General features: G+C 25.7%; 1 protein-coding gene across 5 annotated transcripts in view; it reads right to left on the bottom strand.

Moving 5' to 3' along the window:
• The window catches only part of LOC107441841 (leucine-rich repeat, immunoglobulin-like domain and transmembrane domain-containing protein 2), a 153,754-nt gene that overhangs the window by 75,544 nt on the left and 56,804 nt on the right, over positions 1 to 21,406 (bottom strand). For 4 of the 5 annotated variants that reach the window (XM_071188127.2, XM_071188125.2, XM_071188130.2 and 1 more), the window contains one exon: positions 1,790 to 2,063. The exons of the other annotated variant lie outside the window; for it this stretch is intronic. The gene's annotated coding sequence lies outside the window, so the exon portion shown is untranslated. The remainder of the gene's footprint in view (positions 1 to 1,789; positions 2,064 to 21,406) is intronic. 5 annotated transcript variants of the gene reach the window in all.

Below are 21,406 nucleotides of genomic sequence, written 5' to 3' on the forward strand. Positions count from 1 at the left end.
TATTATTTATTCTTTATTATTTCTATATTATTTATTCTATATTATTTATTCTTTATTTTAATATATTTTTTCCGTTAAATATCTTTATATTTTTGGCATGTTTTCTTTATATATATATATATCAAAATGAAAAAAGCGTTTTCATGTCCAAAAATTCTCCAAGATAAGTAGTAGTTATTACGTCACCATTAAACGGTTGTAATGCCACTCAGAGTCAATCAATAATGACCTAGTTGAAGAGGACTGTCTTTAGGAAAGTCTGCTTAGAAGGTTTGCATGAAACCAAATTGTTATTGGCGAAACTAGAACACTAAAAAGGTTAAGAAAAATCAATAAGAGAAAGCATTCCTTTCAGTTTTCTTTTGAGTTTTGCATTTTTTGAGCCTATCATACGTGAAAAAATAAAGCAATAAAATAATAGATAATTGCCTCCGCAAGAAGGAGAAATGTATTGTAGGAATACGGATTTCAGTTTTAAATTGTAATTCTCTTAATTTGCATATTCTTAGAAACAAGTTGGCAAACGCAACTCTTTGTTTATGTTCACACGCAATGTGTTTATACTTAGATGAATATTAAAAAAAATATTTTTATGGTTATATGGGCTAAAATAGGTTCGATAATATAAATTTAATTTCAGCAATGTAAATTGTGAGTTAGCAATTTATGGTGCAATTATGTTTAGTATTTGTAATTCATGTTAAAATAAGTTTTTATTTATTTTTTTTTGTTTGGCATTAATAACTTATGGTGCTACTGAGTTTAGTATTAATGTTTTATGTTAGTAATTTCTGGCTAAATTGTTTTTTTATATTTATGTTTTGTTTTAATAATTTATGGTGCAACATATTCATGAAAACTAAGTGTTAGTTGTTGGTCACTACGGTACCGTAGTGCAAGTGCGTAATTAATCAGAGTTAAATGCCACTATTTAAGTTCATAAGCATTATTTTTCAGGAGAAAACAAAATATTTCTTAGATAAAAATACTATTTAAAATATTTAAACCAAAATCTATACAAATAAGTTTGACAAGAAGTTTGGCTCTGCTTATATATTCTCATTTTAAAATGTATTTCAACTGTGAACTATTTGAAATAAAAGGAAGCATATTGTTTTTTTATGATAAGAAATAATTAAGTTTTTAACTTGGTTGTTTTTATTTTTCTATATAAACCCTGGTTCATATTGAAAAAAAGATGTAAATATGGAAAAACTGATTTGGGAAAGTCACTGGTCTGTATGCAGTTTTGGTTAAAAAACAGTAATTCTGGTAAAAAAAACAAAACAAATTATACGGTTATTATAAACCATTTATTTGGTAATTTTACCGTACATATATGGTTTAAAAGAAATTATGGTTTTTAAATTTGTAGTTCTTAATACCAGGCATTTAGTGAAAAATTCAAAACTAAAAAATATATTTAGCGGAAAAAATGATTTTCAAGTCATGCTTTAAGTATAATTATAAAATTAATACATTTTACTATATTTTCAAAATTTAATCACATATTATAAAATGATATTCTGGTATTAATATTACCAAAATAATTACCAAACACTTCAGCAAAAATTATCAATCGTATTGTTGTTTCCATAGAGCCAGAAACGTGGAACATTTTACCATGTTCTGTTAGTCTTGACCATGTTTTTTCACTGTTTGGAGAATATATGTAAAATAATTTATAGATTTTTTAATAACTTTGTTATTTGTTTGGTTTTAGGAATATATTTATTCATAAACAAGAAATAATTTATTCAACTTTCAATATAAAAATTAAATTACCCACCTTCATTATTGCTCAGAACTTTAAGAAACATAAAAGATTAACCGGCATCGTGGAGGCTTGGTAAATACTTTTCAAAATAATCCTTGAAATAGATATCCTTAAATGTTTTGAACAAGTCTATCATATTTAGAAAATGATCTTTATTCTTCATAAAATAACATTTTTGAATTAAAGACAGTAGAAGACTTGAAACAATAGAAGGAATATTCTTTTAATTATTTTTTTATTCATCTGTCATTTCATTGTTTCTTCATTGTAAAACTTCGTTTTGTTCCTGAAAAAGAGATGAAAAACTTTAAAATAGCTGTCAATTGCAAATGTCAGATGAATATTAAATGTTAAAAATTAATTGTTAAATAGTTATAGACAAAAATAAGATTTTATGTTCTAAGCTTATTTTCAAATTTCGAGAAATAGAGGAAAATAAAGAACAATAGATACTTAGAATAATATGTGAAATATACTTAGAGTAATACTTAGAATAATTTGTGAAATATTAACAGCATTATTTTTTATTAACAGAGTAAGAATTTTTCAATGTTCTTCTCAAAATATTATGAATATTTCAATGTAATCATTGGAAATCACATTAGGTATTTTTGTTGGTGCTGTAGTCTGAGGCATGTAAAAAGGTTGATTAAGCATGCATTTTGTTCCAATGCATGCCTGACCAGGTATCTAAATATTTAATCAGATGACATAAAATGCATTTTAAACATCTCGCAAAATCTTAGCAAAAATTGGCAAAAATATTGAATATAATGGATAGACATTGCTTTTTTTGTTGATATTAGTGTCCTTTATTTACTCAATCAATGCTTATTCACATTAAAAAGAAAGAAAAAATACAATAAGAAAAGCGAAATATTTCCAGCAGTGTTTATGTGTAAAAAAATATTTGTTTTTAAATGATGCATAGTGTCTTTTTAATTTAATACTTGTTTTTAGACTTTAAATCATTTTTTGTCAAAATTTTTGAATGCAGTGGAAAAATTGTGCTTTTTTATTGATAATAATGTCCGTTATTTTTTTCAATCAATGCTTAATCATAAATGAAAAAAAAACATTAAATGTTACAAAACATTTTCAGCAGCACTTATTTGGGAATAATATTTGTTCGTAAATAACACCTATTTTTTAACTGAATACTTCTGACTTATAATTAAAATAAAAGTGTTGGCGCAGGTACATAATGTTATTTCAACCGAAAAAAAATACTGAAACTATTAAACAATGTCAAAAATATTAAACCTTTTCGGACAAAACTTTTTAATGCTCATCTTAAAATATTGTAATCATTGTCACGTAATTGTCACGTAATCATTGTAAATGCTATAAAAAAAACAATATATATTTCCTTTTTGCTTGTGTTATAGTCCTGGAAAAGCAAGAACTTTATCAGATAATGCAAAATACATTTTAAGCGTTTCACGAAATTTTAGTATAAAATGTTAAACGTTATGCATGCGTTGAATAAGCGGTACTTTTTTTGCTTTTATTTATTAAATCAAAGCTTATTCACTAGAAAAAAAGAACTAAAAAATATTTCCATCAAAGCTTAATTGTGAATACTATTGTTTAAAAATAATGCCTAATTTTTCTTTCACTTAATACTTCAGAAATAAACTTAAAATGAAAGTTGGTGTAGGTTTATAATATTATTAGTTGATTGATTTATAGTAGCAAAATTCATATGTTTTATTATAAATTATTCGAATTAGCTAAATTCATATGTTTTGTTATAAATGATTCGAAAAATAAGTTTGGGCATGTTAAAATTTCTTTCCGCCGTGTATTTCGCAAACTAACCAACTCGATAGAGCTTGTTCATATTTTGAGATTTTTTGAGTCATGATAATCTTACAAGTTTATTTTATTTTTTACGAAATTTACTTGAAATAAAAAATAACTTCCAAAACATGAAAAGAAATTAATCTTGGATCAATAGCTATTTAGATATAATAAAAATAACAGCAAAAAATATAATTTATGGGAGTAATTCTATATTCCATTAAGCTTTTTCTAAAAAAATACAAATTTATTTTTTAAAAGAAATGAATACATTCGTGATAAAAGCTATAAAACATATTCTATTACAAAACTTTTTCTTAATATAGTATTAAATAGCGGGAACCAATATAATAATTTCATAACGAAGGTAATAAATTACAAAGCGCAGAACTCATTCTATACTTTCAAAAATATTTTAAGCATAAATTTTTAAATGGAAAGTAGTGTTTAAGATAGAGTCACAGAATCTTTGATGTCCTCAAATTATTATGTTTGGACTAAGTATGCTGTAGCGAGAATCATAAAATTTCTTTTAAGGGCAGAAAATGAAGCTAGCCTTCCATTTAACATGTTTCTGGCATAGCTACAAACAGTAACGTGATATCCTACAATTTATAGCATATGCTTTGAATAATAAAGAGGGATAGGTTAAAGTACGTGAACCATTTGAATTTAATCATTGATAGAAATAATAATAGTAGTTAGGTCTAAAGCAAATACAATTTTCTGAACTGTTTAATATTTCCACCAGCCATGTAAATAAATAGAATACAGAACAAATGAAACACTTTTTATGTAAAACATGCAGTATATAAACTTTTATTTTAAGTGAATTTATTTTAAATTATAAATGTCCGTTATACTAGTTTAAATAATATTTTTAAAAGGATCTAAGAACGTATTGTTTTACTATATTATATTATATACTATTATATCATATCATATATTATATTATAATATATTTTATTATATTATATTATATTACATCATATTATATCATATTATATTATATTATATTATACTATACTATACTATACTATATTATATTGTATTATATTATATTATATTATATTATATTATATTATATTATATTATATTATATTATATATATTATTAAAATGTTAATTTTTATTGAAACCGTTACCTGTTTATGTCCTTGAAGCCATTTTTAATAATATTTGGTTAGAAAGGTTTGTTTGCAGTAACCAAAACATATATATATATATATATATATATATATATATATATATATATATATATATATATATATATATATATATATATATATATATATATATATATATATATATATATATATATTTATTTATTTATTATATTTTAATGACGTTTTGTGCCTTGTTATATGTAAATGTCTTATTACTTATTTTAACAATATTTTGTTAAAAATCTTTTAATAATGATAGTTAAGTCTAAAACAATTACGATTTTCTGAACAGTTAAGTATTTCTTTCTACCGCATAAAACAAGAAGAATAGAGAGCAAACGAAACACATTTTATGTAAACAGTGCTCTGTATATACATTTTTAAAGTCAATTTATTTTAAAATATAAATATCCATTTCACTGGCTGTTTTTTGATGTTTTAATGGTGTATTGACAATTTTTACCTGCTTATGCCCTAGTACTTGTTTTTTTCCATAAATTTTTTAATAATATTTAATTAACAATGTTCGTTTACAGTACCGTGCTGTCCTACAATTTATACCACATGCTTTAAATAATAAAAAAACCTGGTTAAAGCATGCAAACCTGTTGATTTTAATTATTGATGGAACTAATAATAGTAGTTAAGTTTAAAAAAATACGATTTTCCAAGCAGTTTAATATTTATATCAACCTTATAAAATGAATTGAATACGGAATAGACGAAACGCATTTTATGTAACAGTTACACTTTGAATATTTCATTGTGGCATTTATTTTAAATTATAAATATTAATTTTACTAGTTACATTTTAATGCTTTAATGATGTATTGTTTATTGTTATCTGTCCATGTTAATGTAGCAAATTTAAATAATAGTTTAGTTATTAATATGTTTAGAACATTTTGCAAAATTAATATATCTTATATCATTTGTATACATGCCTGAATTGCACTAGTATTATTCTTGTAGTTTTAATAATATCATGTTATTTAAAACTTTACGAACATATAAGTGTTTTATTTAATAGTAATCTGTTCATTACTATTGTGCAAGAGAAAAACCGTACTAAGTGTGTTCCCTCAATACGGTAAAGCAACCAGAATTCTATCGCACCAGTTAGGCACACCTAATGAAGCCACTTAGTTTTTTCAGGAGGGTAGATATTATATCCGAGAATGCTAATCTCTCAACCACATGGCTGACAGAACTAGGGATTAAGTCCCAGCGTTGACTCTACAATATTTCTTCCATTCCCTGTAGCACCTGAAGAGTTCGAATTGTCCTGCACTTCCCAAATTCTGACCCTGGGCTGTTAAAATACGGTGTTATCCTTCCCGCATAGATGGCAGCACCATACAGCTTCTTAACTATCTCCAATGTTCTATTATTTTTAAGGTTTTAAAACCATACCATTAGTAAATGGTTAAAAACCAGCATAGTTTTGTATTCGCGTTTTTTTAACCTATCAGTTGTAAGTATTTTAAAAGCCACTAAGTTCAAAAGGCTGTTTACCATAAGCTTTACGGTTAGTTGGATGAACAGATTGCTGCCGTTTATTTTACCATTATTTTAGAATTAAAATTCTAACAATATATTATGTTGAAGCCTTTCACTTCTGTTCTCTTATTGCACAAGCCGAAAACGATAAAACACTTAATTCCACATGAAAAATTAGTGTAAAATTTTTTGAAAGCATAGAATGTATACTGGACGATAGATGCAATAAAAAAATGAATAATATTTTTCTGCTGAATACTCGATTTAAATTTGAATGCAGAGGAAAATATATTTTTTGAATAAGGAGGGAAAATATACAAACAATATTTGAACGTTATTTGAATATTTGAATAACTTCACAAAGCGGAAATCATAATAAAAATAAAAAAAATAGTCATGTCGGCTTTAAGTCGAACTCTTTCGATAAAACCTTATTTTTGTATTCAGTACCTTGCATACACTGGTATAGGGAATCAGATCGACGATCTAGTATTATAATAATAATAATAATAAAAACACACATCAAGATACCAGAGTTAGTAAAAATTCACGTAAATAGTTCTTAAATAGAGGGAGATAAGCAAATTTTGAAAAAAAAAATACGAATGGCCTGTTTTAGGTAATCTTATGCTTTGTAAAAAATATATGTTTGTATCTAGAGCGCTGTTTCTCATATTACAGCTAATTAGGAAATAAAAAATACAATATAACTTAAAAAGCAAAATAAAAGTGAGTTCATTATATTTACAAAAAGAGGTTTTTTTGCCTCTCCATAAATGTATTTTTTATCCACTTTCGCATTACCAAATGTTAATTTATTTGAAATGTGAGCATGGTATAAAATTATCGCTCCATTTTGTCTTATATGCAGGCTTAGATTAAATTAGAATTATTTTATTAATTTTTAAATTAATTGAAATTTAGTTATTAATTATTAAATTGTAACGGAATTAAAAAATAATATTTGACCCAAGAAAGTGCTGGTTTCAAGTTTTTATTTTATTTTAATGACAAAATATTATTGTGTTATATAGGAATTAAACTGCTATCGAAAGAAATTTCATTGTATTGTTGAACAATTATTTGTTACTTGAATATAGAATTAAATAATTTTTTAATAATGATTTAAACTGCTATTAACAACTTAGATACTTTAAAAGAATTAAAAACAATTTCATATTTTAACTACTCATTATTATACATTATCTTTGTTATATTCAGTGTTTTGTGGATCCATTTTAACCTAGTTAAATCAGATAAATTTTTATCAAAAATATTTATGTTGTTTTACGAGGTTCTATCTTCCCTTTATCAATACATAGCTGTTTTTTTAATTAAAAAACTTTAATCAAATTGCATTATTTATGTTTATTTTATTTCATTAAAATTAAAAAGAAAAAGCTAAGCATTTCTTTAATTGCTACGCGGAATCCTAGTAATTACAAGCATAATTAGCCATAATTATGATACAAATTCCAGATTAAAATAAACAACTAATTAGATTCTATCAGTTACCAAATAAAAAATCCCCTAATAATAATATAATTCTCGTTTTAGTGCAAAACGAGGCGAAGACCTTAAACTTAATTTATTTTTTTTTTAGTTATAATCTTGTTTTCAACTTTTTATAAAAAAATAAAAACACAAAAACACAAAAACTAAAGGAATAAATATCATTAGATGAGAACACATAATACCACACCTTTGTCCAAATAAAGAAAAAAAAGCAGATTATACTCAACTACTTTACGAACGGATTCTTCTTTAATTATCTCTCTGCAAGCAATTAAGTGTATTTAAGAAAGAGCTACACTAAATACCCGGACGATTCCGTGTGAAAAGTTGTAAGTATACTAGTGTAAACCGCACGCAAGACGCCTTCTTTGAATCATTAAACACGGTAGTTCACGCTTTTTTTCGAAGATTTGATGAGGAATACAGCATTTTTGCCACATTGCGAAAAAAGTGCGTCATTTGTAAGGATAAGCACAGCCAGTACTGATACTTAAATAGGGTAATAGCACAATTTTTCTTAGTTTAAAAGATCTTTTCCTTAAGTTTTGAAACTAAAAGTTTGTTTCGTTTCTTAAATTGAAATGGTCTTTGTATTAGTGAAAATGTTTTGAATCGTATACATGTTTTGTTTAAATCAAAATTTTTATTTTCTGCTTACTAAAGAGTATACAGTGAGAAAGGTTTTTGAAATAAATAAGGAGTAGAAAATAAAATTTAAAAAAGAAAGTAATTATTTTCCAGTCTATAAAACATTAGAAAAATAGCATTGAAAACTTTGAATGCAGCAAAATTTTCTATCTAAGAACTTATCTCTGTTTGAAGTTTATATATCGTCATAATTATATTTCAGTTCGTATGGTTGTTTAATAATTCAATTCGCTCTTACTTATCCTTCAAAAAACATAAATATACTGATATTTAAATGGGGTAATATCACATTACTTCTTAGTTTAACTAATAATAGAAGTTATCAAATCTGATTGATGATAGTAACACAAACATACAAAAAGACATGTGGAGAGAAAGAGTTTGTTTCATATCAGTATTTAATTGCAAGAAAAGGGCTATAACTCTTTTTTTTTTCATGAACGCTTTTAAGTTTTTTTTGCTTGTGATATTTAACGTCTGAGAACTCAACTTACCCCATCATAACTACTAGTAATACTAGCTTTATAATTCTGAGTTTTTAAAGTAACTGTTCAAATTTACATTATAAGCAATGTATAAATGTACTCAAATCTAAGGAAAATAGCATACAAGAGCGGCAAATATAATATCTTTGAATTTAAATAACTAACTTGTAAATTCTTCATAAAAAAGGGTCTTTTTAATTTTGGAATATTATCTTACATCCATTAATGAATCTAAAAGTGATTACTATAACATCAGTCATCATATTATTAAAAATAGATGTATATTTCAGCTAGCGATTTCAATCTGATTTAAAAATCAACGTTAAACTAGGGCTCACTAAAATGCCTTTTACTTATTTGTAATATAAGTTATATTTGTTAACATTTGTAAGATAACTATCTATATAAATATGTATTCTGTGGTTTCTTTGCTTTTAAATATGGAACATTAATTCATTTTAGTTAAACTTTTACTTCACATATTAAAATTTATGCGGAAACGCATACGATGCAACAGTTTTCTTTTCCTTTCATAATTTTTTTTATGAATTAATAAATTTTTTATTCCTTCATATAATTTCGAAATAATATAAACTCGTAATTTATAAATTTACAACATTGCTTTTGCAACATAAAATTACTAGTGTTTTGAATGAAAACCGGAAAATTATACTTATAAGATAATTTTTTATACACCTTTAGTTTTCCTAGTACTGAATCAATAGGAACAAACTTTCAGTTTAAAGAGCCAATATACTATAGTTTTTCAATTTTTTAAGTGAAATATTGTATCATCTTTACAAAATAATTTTATTGGATTTAATTACGAATTTATTTACTTATTTTTATTTTTTTTTGTGCAGATAAGGTTGGAAATTGGAAGGATGGAAGATGGATGGAAAATAAAAATAGCTTTAAAAAAAAACTTATAAGTCACTGCCTTTCAATTTCACTTTTTTTCTTATTTATGAGTTTCATTGATGGTTGTTTATGAAACGAAAAAAATAAATAATCAAATAACAATAAAAAAATAAAGAGGTATTAAGGATAAAAAGTTTTTATTTCCTAGCATCCCTAGTATTTTTGATAGTTCGACATTGCAGTCAAAATTGCTCACTATTAAACTTTGAAAAGTAATTTTAATCCGTATTTCGATTCATTTTCGTAATATATTTCCAACAATAAAGGGCTTACAACGAGGCTTTTAAACAAGATTTCATAAAGAAGGATTTACAGGAAAAATATGTTAAGAATAATGTAAACACATTTTGCATTCCAGTAAATATTCAGATTTATTACAATGAAATATGTGGGAATGTTGCGAAAAAAACACGATTTTGTTTTCTATTCAAGAGGAGTTTTTAAGTTAAAAAAATCTTGATATTGGAGCATTGTTGATCTAGATAAGTTCAAATTTAATTTCTCATTCAAATATACATATATTTTTTTCAAATAATGAAAGTTTTGGTGAAGGAGAGGCTTTACAAATGGTGAATTTCCAGAGCACATGGTGGAGAAATTTCAGTGATCATCATTCACTGTAAACGTCTACTGTCAGAGAGTTTATTCCTAGCAAGCCTGCGGCCAAATGAAAAATGGTTTTTCACAACACTCTAAATCATCCACTAGAGCATAAACTCCACAGAGTAGCAGCTTTTCATAATTTTTCCTAGAAATGCCTTCCTTCCCGGAAGTGAAACTTGTTTTTTTCATATTCCACAAGAGTTTAAATAAAATAAAACATTCCGATTTACTTTTTGTAAATTTACTTTAATAGACATTTTGACTATATATTTTTCTTTTCAAACATAGCTTAAAAATAAGTTAAATATGTATGATTACATGTATTCCAGCAAATAAGTAAAGCTAATAAGCAAGTAGAATATAATGTCAATTTTGGTATTATGGGAACTTCTGGATCAGGTATTGGGGGAAATTTGCCTTCGTGGAGGACTTTTTGATGGAAATAACCCACATTTGCGTTAAATGGAGGGGAAAACCACGAAAACTTCTCAGGGTTAGCTTGACTGCAAGGGGACTTATACCCATGATCCGTGTACCACTGAGGATATTTCACGTCAGCGCAGTGGCAAATTGCAAATTGTTGAAAAAAATTATTGTATTTAGTTTTAAATTGCTTTATTTTTTTTTTTTTTTAATTTTACTGAATATTTTTAAAGTTATACCAAAAAAAAAGTAATGTGAAAATATTAGTTATTTTTATTAAAATCTAAACATCTCTATAAATAATTAAGTTGGAATCACGAAAGTTCTGCCGGAATTCTGAAGCAATTGATATAAGTTACAAGTTTATTGCTTGATATTTTGTATAGGGTGCATAAAAATACTAGTTTTCTTTCGTAATTTATTGTCAGCCTCTGAAATCTTTAAACCTTATTGTAAAGTAGTATAAAAAATCCCATGAATTAAACAATTCTAAAGTTGCGAAATAATCCTCTGAGTATTTCTTGAGAAATGTCAAAAAATGTAAGTTTCTCTTTTACTGTAGGGTAGCGTATATTCACCAAATGTTGTTTTTAAATATAGCTTAAGTAAAAACGTAAGTAAGTAAAATTATTCACAAATAAGTTAAATATGTATTCTAAAGTAAAATGAGTAAAATAATTAGATTATTAACTCAGGAATGTTTCCTAAATCTGAATTAATTATTTGAAATCATTATATATGTAAATGAAAAAAAATACCGTTTAATTTATAAAGCCTTGCAGATTTCGCGGGTGATTTGATACTTTCAGTAAAATTTCTTAAGCACAAATACCCAATATTAGGCTGGGCTAGCCTGGTTGCTGGGCCTATTTCCAAGGGTTCATGGGTTCGATCACCGCCGGCCGAAGACTCCCCGTGTAGTAAAATGGTTACTGATGCAAGTTAAATATGACAAAGTTCTCCATGTTCCAATAACAAATCAAAACCTCTGAGGGTACTGATCCAGGAGTTTCCTTGTCTTCTGGATTAGTTCAAAATTACAAGGCAACGGAGTTGAACATTAGTAGTCGTCCCAAAATTGGATCGGTTGTTCCACAACGGATATAAAAAAATACTCAGTATTGAGAAATGGTGACTCATGTTATTCAGCGTACGCCTTCTAGCCAGGTTCGTATCCCAGCGAAGGTTGGTCGACACGAATTCCAAACCCATTTCAAACCGACCACAGTGTGGACGTAAAGATATCATCAGTGGTAGATGGATAAAGGATATGAGTTGGTTTGCCGTCAGGCTAACTGTGGGAGGATTCGGTGGTTTTCCTTTCCATGTAACGCAAATGCGGGTTAGCTCGATCAAAATAAGTCCTCCTCGAAAGGGAAATTTCTCCCGATATTTAACTCGTGAGTTCAATTTACTTTTTTATTGGGTTTAAAATTTCAAGAATACGGAGTTGAACATTAGTAGTCGTAAACCAAATTTGGGTCTTCTGTTCAAGCACGGAACTAAAAATGTAAAATTCAGTATGGATTATTTTCAGTATCATTTTCGGATATCGTTAATTTCTTATGTGCGTGTTCTTGGCTTTTTTTATAACATGAATATGACTCAAATTCCGCAAAGTAATAAATAATTTAATTAATAGCTGACAGTTAATAAATTTTAATTAATTAATGGCTGACAGTTAATAAATTTAAAATAATTAATAGCTGGCTGTATTTTTTAAAAGGAAATCTGACGTATTAATTTCAGCAAATATTGTAACAAATTCTTAATTTTTATCAAACTTCATAAAACTCTACATAAAATGCTTCAATTCCCTCACCGTATTGTTTCAGTAAGTATAGGCAATAAAAAAAACTTTATTATGGTATATATTTGAAAATTATTGTAGAATTGTTTCGTTTTCATATTTTATTCAAAATAAGAGGGAACAAGAAATATAAGAGAATTGGAAATAAAGAGCGATGCAAATAAAGAGAGATATTCTATGCAAACAATAAGAATAAATTTTTCTTAGTCGTTTTTATTCGAAAAAAAAACGTATTTCTCATTTATATTCATTAAAATTGTTTTAATATTTTCTCTAGACTGCAAAATTGAAACATTTCCCCACGCAAAGTATGTGATATGCAAATTTGATAAAATATCAAAGATATATTTGATTTCTCAGTATTTCATAGCATGTAATGATTTTCATGAATGAAGTTTCTTCATACATTAATAAAAATAATATTATTTCTATTTTATTTTAACTGGGATTTATCTGTAGTGTTTAAATTAACAGAAGAATTTAAAAAATGTTGTAGTAGAATTTATGTTAACTGTTAGTAGTGTCAATTTAATGAGGTTTGAAAATTATTTTCGATAGTAAGACAATTTTATTTATTTCTTTAATAGGAAACTATTGATGTAGAGTGAACAAAAATAAATAATTAAACAAACCTTGTGATTTAATGATTGGATTTTCACGTTCAATTACATAATCTTAACGGCTCAAAAGGGTGATCTCAAATATGCAAATTGATAAGTGCAGAAGGTATTTCAAGCTACGAAACGTACTCAAAAACGAACTCAAAAACGTACTTTCTCTGAATAAACATACTTTTTTTCGACGGATTAGGATTTTCGACCCCCAAAATATAGGGGGTTGCGGTAATCTTGGGAATATCTTGTGTCCCGATAGTTTGAACAAGAGAGCCCTCAAAAGTGCGGATCGCATAATGATAATTTGAATTTTGAGTATATATCATTTCTGACAAGAATTTTTTTTTAAGAGAATTGGTTTTAAGTTTATTGGTTTTATAAAATAAAATTCATTCATAAAGGAAAATACCATGCAAAATATAATTTAAAACAATATTTATTAGTTTTTTATTATTTATTTAATAATAATAAAAAAAAATTCTTGAATTGTAAGATACATTGATATTACATCATTTTAAACAATGTATTCACAAAAGGCAAAATACAAAAGTTAAGCTAAATATTAAGCTAAATAGTTCCTGAGAATATGACGTTATCAGTATTACTGATTAAAAATTACTGATTATGAAAAAATTATAACTCAAATTTACTGATATACTTCTGTAATAAGGAATTGTATAAATAAAGAAAAATGAAAGCTTTGTTTTCGAGTTCATCAGATATAATTTGACAAATAAATAATTCATTCAAATGAAATAGTCATATTGCAGATATTTGTTCTTATATCCAAATGCATCATTCTCAGTATCGAATTACACTGCTAACAAGAACAAAACTTACTTAATATAAGAGTTCGAGCTAATTATCAGTAAAGTTCTTAATCTAGTATGCTGTATTAGTATTCAAAATTCATACAGAGCTAATTAACTGAAAAATTAAATTATACTTACCTTGTTTAAAACATCAATTTCTTGAAAAGTTTTCTTGACAAAATGCCTGCTATTGAAAGAAATCATACGTATATTTTTTCCAAAGTTTTCCTCCAGACTGATAGTTTCAATTGCAAGATTAAATAAGAGAGCTAAAACAAATACTTTAAAATTACTTACCTAAATATATTCCAAGAACTAAAAGTTAAGTAATAAAATTCATAAAAATTTACTTACTTGTAATTCTGCGATTTCTTTATAATCAGCATCTACTTTTTTTCACATCTGTGTTATCACAAAAGCCATAAATGATAATAAAATATAGTTAAATAAATAAAGCCTTAATCTTAGAATGACATATTATTATTATTATTTACAAAATGCAATAACTGATAATTTTTAATAACTGATTCAAACATGAAAGAAAAATTTTGCGTTTTAAAAATATGTTCTCAGACATTTTACTTGGTCTGCAAACTACCAATTTCTTAATTCAGTTTGAAAGTTTTGTTCAAAGTCCTAGGTAAGTTTTAATGAATAAATTGCGAGTTTAAACATGTAAGTGACTGACAAAAAAACATTTCAAATATTGTTTATCATTATGCGTTTTAGCGAATTTATATCGGCAAATATTAATTTTATTATGACGCATTTACTTAATAAATAAGGAGATATGCTGCATTAAAGTTTTTTTAGTTTATACATTTGGGAGGCATCATAAAATTTAAGTAAAATAAATTATATCCGTAATTATATTCTATCAATGATTTTATCAAATTAAAATATTCAGAAAGAGTAATACAATAAACAGACCGAAGAATCAAACAGTTTAAGATACTCCTAATTCAAAAAAAAAAAAAAAAAAAAAAAAAAAAAATAAATAAAAAATTAAAGCACTACATAAAAATTTAAAAACAAAGAATAATATAATCATTTCGCCTACTGTGTAATAAGAAAACAAGTTTTTCTCATTTTCATCTATGCATTCAATTAAACTCAAGGAAGAAAAATATGCTTAGTGCCTGCTAAATCAATAAGCCTTAATTTATTTACTTTGCAAACGTCGTAAGATCACGCACAATATAGTATGCATTGTTTGTAAATAACAAAAGAAAATAACACAAAATAATCAAAAGAAGATAAAGAATCTTGAGCATAAAGGGAACTTATCACCAAAACTAATTGATCCATTCTATTCCGAAAACAAAAATGAAACACACCTGCTTCGTCCATAGGGAGAAAAAATATTTACTATGTTCTGAAAATCAATAGTTGAGGAGTTTGCGATTTGTCCTAAGGACAAGGCAGCTAATTACGTTTTTCAGAATCTCAGGTGTTGGAAGAAAATCTTCTCAGAATCAGTTCTTAAATTACATTCCTAACTACACGCTTCACCAAATTGTTTTTAATCTTTTAATCCGTTTCAACAAATTTCACCCCTGAGCATTCTAAAGACCAATAAAATCTATTTAATGCGATAATTATATTACCGAAAATATTTTATTGAAAAAAATTAACATTGGGTACTCACAAATTTAGATTTGTAATAATACATCGCATAATACCATGAAACGATAATTTTAGAAGATGAAATCACTTTAAAATGTTTTAATAAATTACGGTATCGGTTAAACAATAACTTCTGAAAAAGTAACGGGTAAAAGGAAACAAGTACAAAATATTGCAAGTAAACGTTTTGAATCAGATTAATAGACAGTGGAAATAAAATATGCAACATATATTTAAAGATTTCTAAGCATATAACAAACATTAAAGTTTTCTATTTTTAAATAAATTTCAAAAGCATATTTTTTTTTAAAAAAAAGAAGAACCATCTTGCGAGAAGAGAAATGTAAATGATTTAAATAATGTATGTAAATGATTTTTTCCACATGTTTCAGTGGCCAAAATAGTTTCGACTTGAAAGGTTTTCTGATATGCTTGAAGTGTAAAACAATTGTAGACAATTTGAAAGCATATACACAAATAATTCTTAGTTTAAATAATTTTAGTAAGGAAGTACAAAGTTATACAATAAATATGGTAGTTTCAATAATTTTCTAAAAAAAAGATATAATTACTGTAATTTTTTGTAATCTTCGAGTTTGTGCCTATTTTAATATCAATTTCAATGTTGTCAGAAAACAAATAAACAACGCATACAGTTTGAAAAAGAATTATATAATATTTTCACAACACCATCTAACCAGATTTTTGTTTTCAAATTTATTTGTTTTATGTTTTTAAGACAATAAGCGGAAAAAAATAAAACAATTACAGTAATTTTTTAACAATTAGCTTTTGTCCAATTTATTCCATTGTAACAAGAACATAATATATAATTAAAATATAAATAATTATATTTTATAATCTAATTATTTATATTTATTATTATAATTAAAATGAAAATTTAGTAAAATATTACTGTAAAAATATAATTAAACATCATTCCTTAATGCTCAATTATATCATTATTAAATCATAATAAGATGAATATGAAATTATGCGAGATATTGTAATCAATTAGAGAACAAAAGGTATCCCTTAACCAGCCCATATTCAAATCAAACTATTTTGATCTGAAACTAAGTAAAATTTCAGTGTTTATTTACTTCTAAATTTATAATCGAAAATTCTGAGAAAGTTAATCGGTCCCAATTTTAATGAAATCTGAGATGATTTTTCTATTTTTTTTTGAGTAAACTTAACTAATTTTTTAAATTTTTTTGTGCTAGTGAATCATCAAACAAGTATTAAAAAAATTATGAACATATTTAAAAAGTATTTTTAAATTGACAAATTTAATTTGTGCTGTATTTAAAAACACTTTGTTCCGTTTTAATAGTTTATTTGAGACAATAAATATTCTCCAATATTAATAATTTATTTAATTCTTCTTTCTATTGCTGGCAAGTTTGTTTGAAACTAGCATTTACATTTCCTTAAAAGAAAATTCTCAAACCAAAACACCTACTTTTCTTTTGATTATTTTTTTTTATTTGGACTTAAAATTAAAAATAAAAGTTATATAAATATTTTTTTCAAAAAATAGATTTCCTAAAAAACAAACAACCATCTGAACATATACAAATTCCAAGTTTCATTACGTTATTTTTCTCAGTTTTAAAATAAGTAGTTTTAAAATTATAGAAAATAAAAATAATAAAATGGAAAAATATAATCAAAGGTAACGACGCATTCAAAACCGTAGCTTAACTTAAAGTTAAATAAAGGAAAAAAAGAAATATTTTCCTATCTCGGGTTCTAAGCAACATACAAATGTGGTTTTTAAGCCATTTTAAAGAGCTTTAATAAAAAAAATTTTAATCTTTAACAGGCCAATAATTTGGTAAAATTTTTGCACCCAAGACTACTTAATCTGTTAAAAAAACTTACATTTTCATCGTTTAACCCTAGTTCATTATGCATAATATAACTCCAACGCTATTTTTTGTGGTCAAAATCATTCAATTGCAAATCAACCCCAAATACTAAGTCAACAAAATAAATGTCTTACAAATGTTAATTCTCAAATTACATTCTAAATTACTTTGAGATGTCATCATTAGGAAGAATTTTAGAAGTTCTCTGTAGTCATTAGATCTTCTTTCTAGTTGCCGAAATTCTCTTAGAGTCAATGCTTAAGTGCATCTTTGGGGCCATTGTTCAATGACAAATCGTTAGTATGGAGATTGTCGAGCAATTAAAGACCAGTGATAGAACCTCGCCTCATTTATTTCAGCAAGTGAATATTCAATTTTGTGAAAGGTTGGGAGGGGTTATTTGAGGGGAATGTTAGCAGGTAATGAAGGAAGTACTTGTCATACAGAAAGATGGGAGTACTGATAGTGATTTAATGGCTTTCTGCAGGAATATATACTCTTAAGATATTCATGCTACTACGTCCTTTAATTCAATTAATGAGAGTAAATTATAATAATTTATTTCCAGTTTGCGATAAGTGTTTGAGAAATAATATTCATTTATTGATTTATCTCGTTAGTTATAAAGTCTATAATATGCTCGTCTAGAATAAAGCTTAAATCACTTGCTCCATATTTGTATTGGGAAATATAATTAACGAAAATCGTTTAATGAGGCCATCCACTGAGACTATATATATATATATATATATATATATATATATATATATATATATATATATATATATATATATATATATATATATATATATATATATATATATATATATATATATATATATATATATATATATATATATATATATATATATATATATATATATATATATATATATATATATATACACATGAGCCGCTCAGAAGCCAATGCGGTTAAGTCCATTTTTTGATATTTTCTGATTTTTGGAAATTTTGATGAAATAAAGAATAATCTTCTTAGTTATTAAAGTATTTACTCGTTGGTTACTTTATTTCTAGGTTAGACAGCAATTTTTTTAATAGCTTCTGAATATATTATATAATAATTTCAGAAGCCATTGTGAATAAGTCCACCTTTTATCAATATTTTTTTACATAATTTTTGAAATAAAAATTAAATTCTTCTTCTTCTTTCGATATTTGTTGGTAACACTGAAAAACAAGAAATTCATAGTAACCAGGGTTGCCAGACGTAGTATTTTTAATACAACGGTAGTATTTTTTCACCAAAAAAGGGGTATGGTATTTTTCGTAGTATTTTTTTAAAATGTGGTATTTTTTATTTTTTTAATTTTTTTTTTTTCATTTCCTAAGACAAAGAAAAGTGCCACTTTAGTTTTGAAGTAAAAAACAATTTTTGAAATAATCCAACAGTTTATTTTCTATTAGTCACTGCATCTAGTGATGATTGAGAAAAATCGAAGTTCGTTTATACTAGAAGACAAATTTCTTATCTTTTTCAGCTGCCAAAAGGTATAAGTCCTAAAATCTATAGTGTTTACAAAAAATCACCAATTAAATATACGCTTTATTACGTTAAAGATTTAATAAAAGATCTTTTAAATAATCATTTTTAGAGTGTAATAAGAGAAAAAGACTCACATTTTATGATAAGTTTATGAAAAAATGAGTGTAAACCAATATTTCTTTATGCCTGATTCGATCGCGAATTTAAAATTTTAGCAATTATTTGCACAGTCGAAAGAATGATACTGAGAAAAAGTTAGATATAGTGCTAAAGAAATATGTTTACAGTGTGGTAATTTTTATCAATAAAGATGATAATATACAATTTACTTCAGTTTAGCTAAGGTATAAATCCTTCTAAATTAATTCTAGACATTTTAAAATCAATGTGTAGACATTTTAAAAACAATTTACCACAAAAAATATGATTTAGTTACATCGGTACTTTCGCGTGAACTATTTAACGGTTCAAAAATAAAACTTTTAAAATGGGACAAAACTAGAATAAAAATTGAAGAAAATAAGTAATTTTATCATGCAATTTCATTTAAAACTACTGGTATAGTCTTAAAAATTGTTGTAATATTTTTAATCTAAATAATTTAATTTTACAGTAATTGTCAAAAATAAATGTTATTTTTTCGTTATTTTTATTTATTTATTTAGTTGGATAAAATTTTTTTATTATGTAACTCTCTTTCTTACATTCTTCGGGACTAAAATGCAAGTTTTTGTTGCTATAAAATAGATGTAAAAGTAGCAAAATAATATGAAAAATAGTCAACGGAGTATTTAGCCTTATTAAGGGGTGAAGAGAAAGATTTACTGAAAACAAAAACGGATTTTCATCATTTCTATATCAATGTTATATTAGACGAACAGCAGCTAATTCAAAATTCAGATACAATAACGGCATTTCCAATATTTAAGTACTGTTTTTTGAGGAATTGATTTTCAATTTGGAAAATTGAATTTCCATAAACAAATTTCTTAAAAGTTATAATTAAGCAAACAAATAAGATACTTTTCGAAATGTTCATCATAAAATTTTTACACTGTTAAAATTTTCATTCTAAAATTACGGTAAAATAACCGGGTGTATCCCGTTCAATAAACCGTAAATTTCTGGGTACAGAACATATTTTACCTTTACGGCTTACTACTAGCATGGTTTGAAACTCGTAAAGTTTCTTATTCATGAATACCTTTTTTGCGCTAAACAATTTTATGGAGCCGCTATCTATGCGCGACTGAGAATATAGTAACCTAATAGTCCAGGGTGACAAATTGGCAAGTGCAGCACACTGAAAACTCTCCCTGTGCAGAAGAGAATGGAGTGAATATTGTGGTGTCAACGCTGACACACGAATGCCCGTTCTGTTGATTTTGAGATTAGCCCTCTCGGGTATAATACTTTCCCTGCTGCAAGATATTAAATAAAATTTTATTTTTGGTTATTTGACTGTTTTGTATGAATATGGTAAAATAACAATTAAATAAATTGTTATGTAACTATTTTTTCTGAGAAATTTCTCAGAGTGTAGCATTTCAGAGAGCGACATCGCTATTTATCTGCGACAATTCTTAAAGTATTGCATATAAAGATATGAAATGCAAATAGCTTTTTAATATTATAAACAAAACTTACTCCATTCATAATATTTTCCATTATGCAAGGTATTAAATAACATTTCATTTTTGGTTATTTGACTGTTTTTTATGAATATGGTAAAATAACAATTAAATAAATTGTTATGTAACTATTTTTTCTGAGAAATTTCTAAGAGTGTAGCATTTCAGAGAGCAACATCGCTATTTAACTACGACAATTTTTAAAGTATTGTGTATAAAGCTATGAAATGCAAATAGTTTTTTAACATTATAAACAGAACTTACTCCATTCATTAATGTTGTATTTGTTTACTTTTTACAACTTTTGGTGCATCAACCATTAAATAAGGTAATTCTGATTTCTGAATATCATTTACTAAGAAAAATATATACTGTGTTGCTTTTTTTCTGTAACTCAAAGTTAATTAAATTATTAACATTTGCGTAGTTGCAAAGAATTGGAATGCGCTTAAAATGAGAAAAAGTTCTTTTTTGCACTCTTTCCTTGTTTATTTCATTTTTTCTCTCGTTTTTTTCCCTTCTGCGATTACGCCCTTAAATAAGTTTTTCTTTTTTATTAACATCACAATTTATTTTTCACTTCAGAAAATTTCAAACACATTTTGTGCGATATATTTACTTTCATAATTCCTAAATTTCAAAGCATTTTTCGAAAATTTAATGAAAGAAGCGTTCGAAGCAAAACGAATGGC

The sequence above is a fragment of the Parasteatoda tepidariorum genome, chromosome 12 (genome assembly GCF_982258835.1).
Source record: "Parasteatoda tepidariorum strain Cologne lab strain chromosome 12, Ptep-v5.0, whole genome shotgun sequence".
NCBI classification, from domain to species: Eukaryota; Metazoa; Arthropoda; class Arachnida; order Araneae; family Theridiidae; genus Parasteatoda; species Parasteatoda tepidariorum.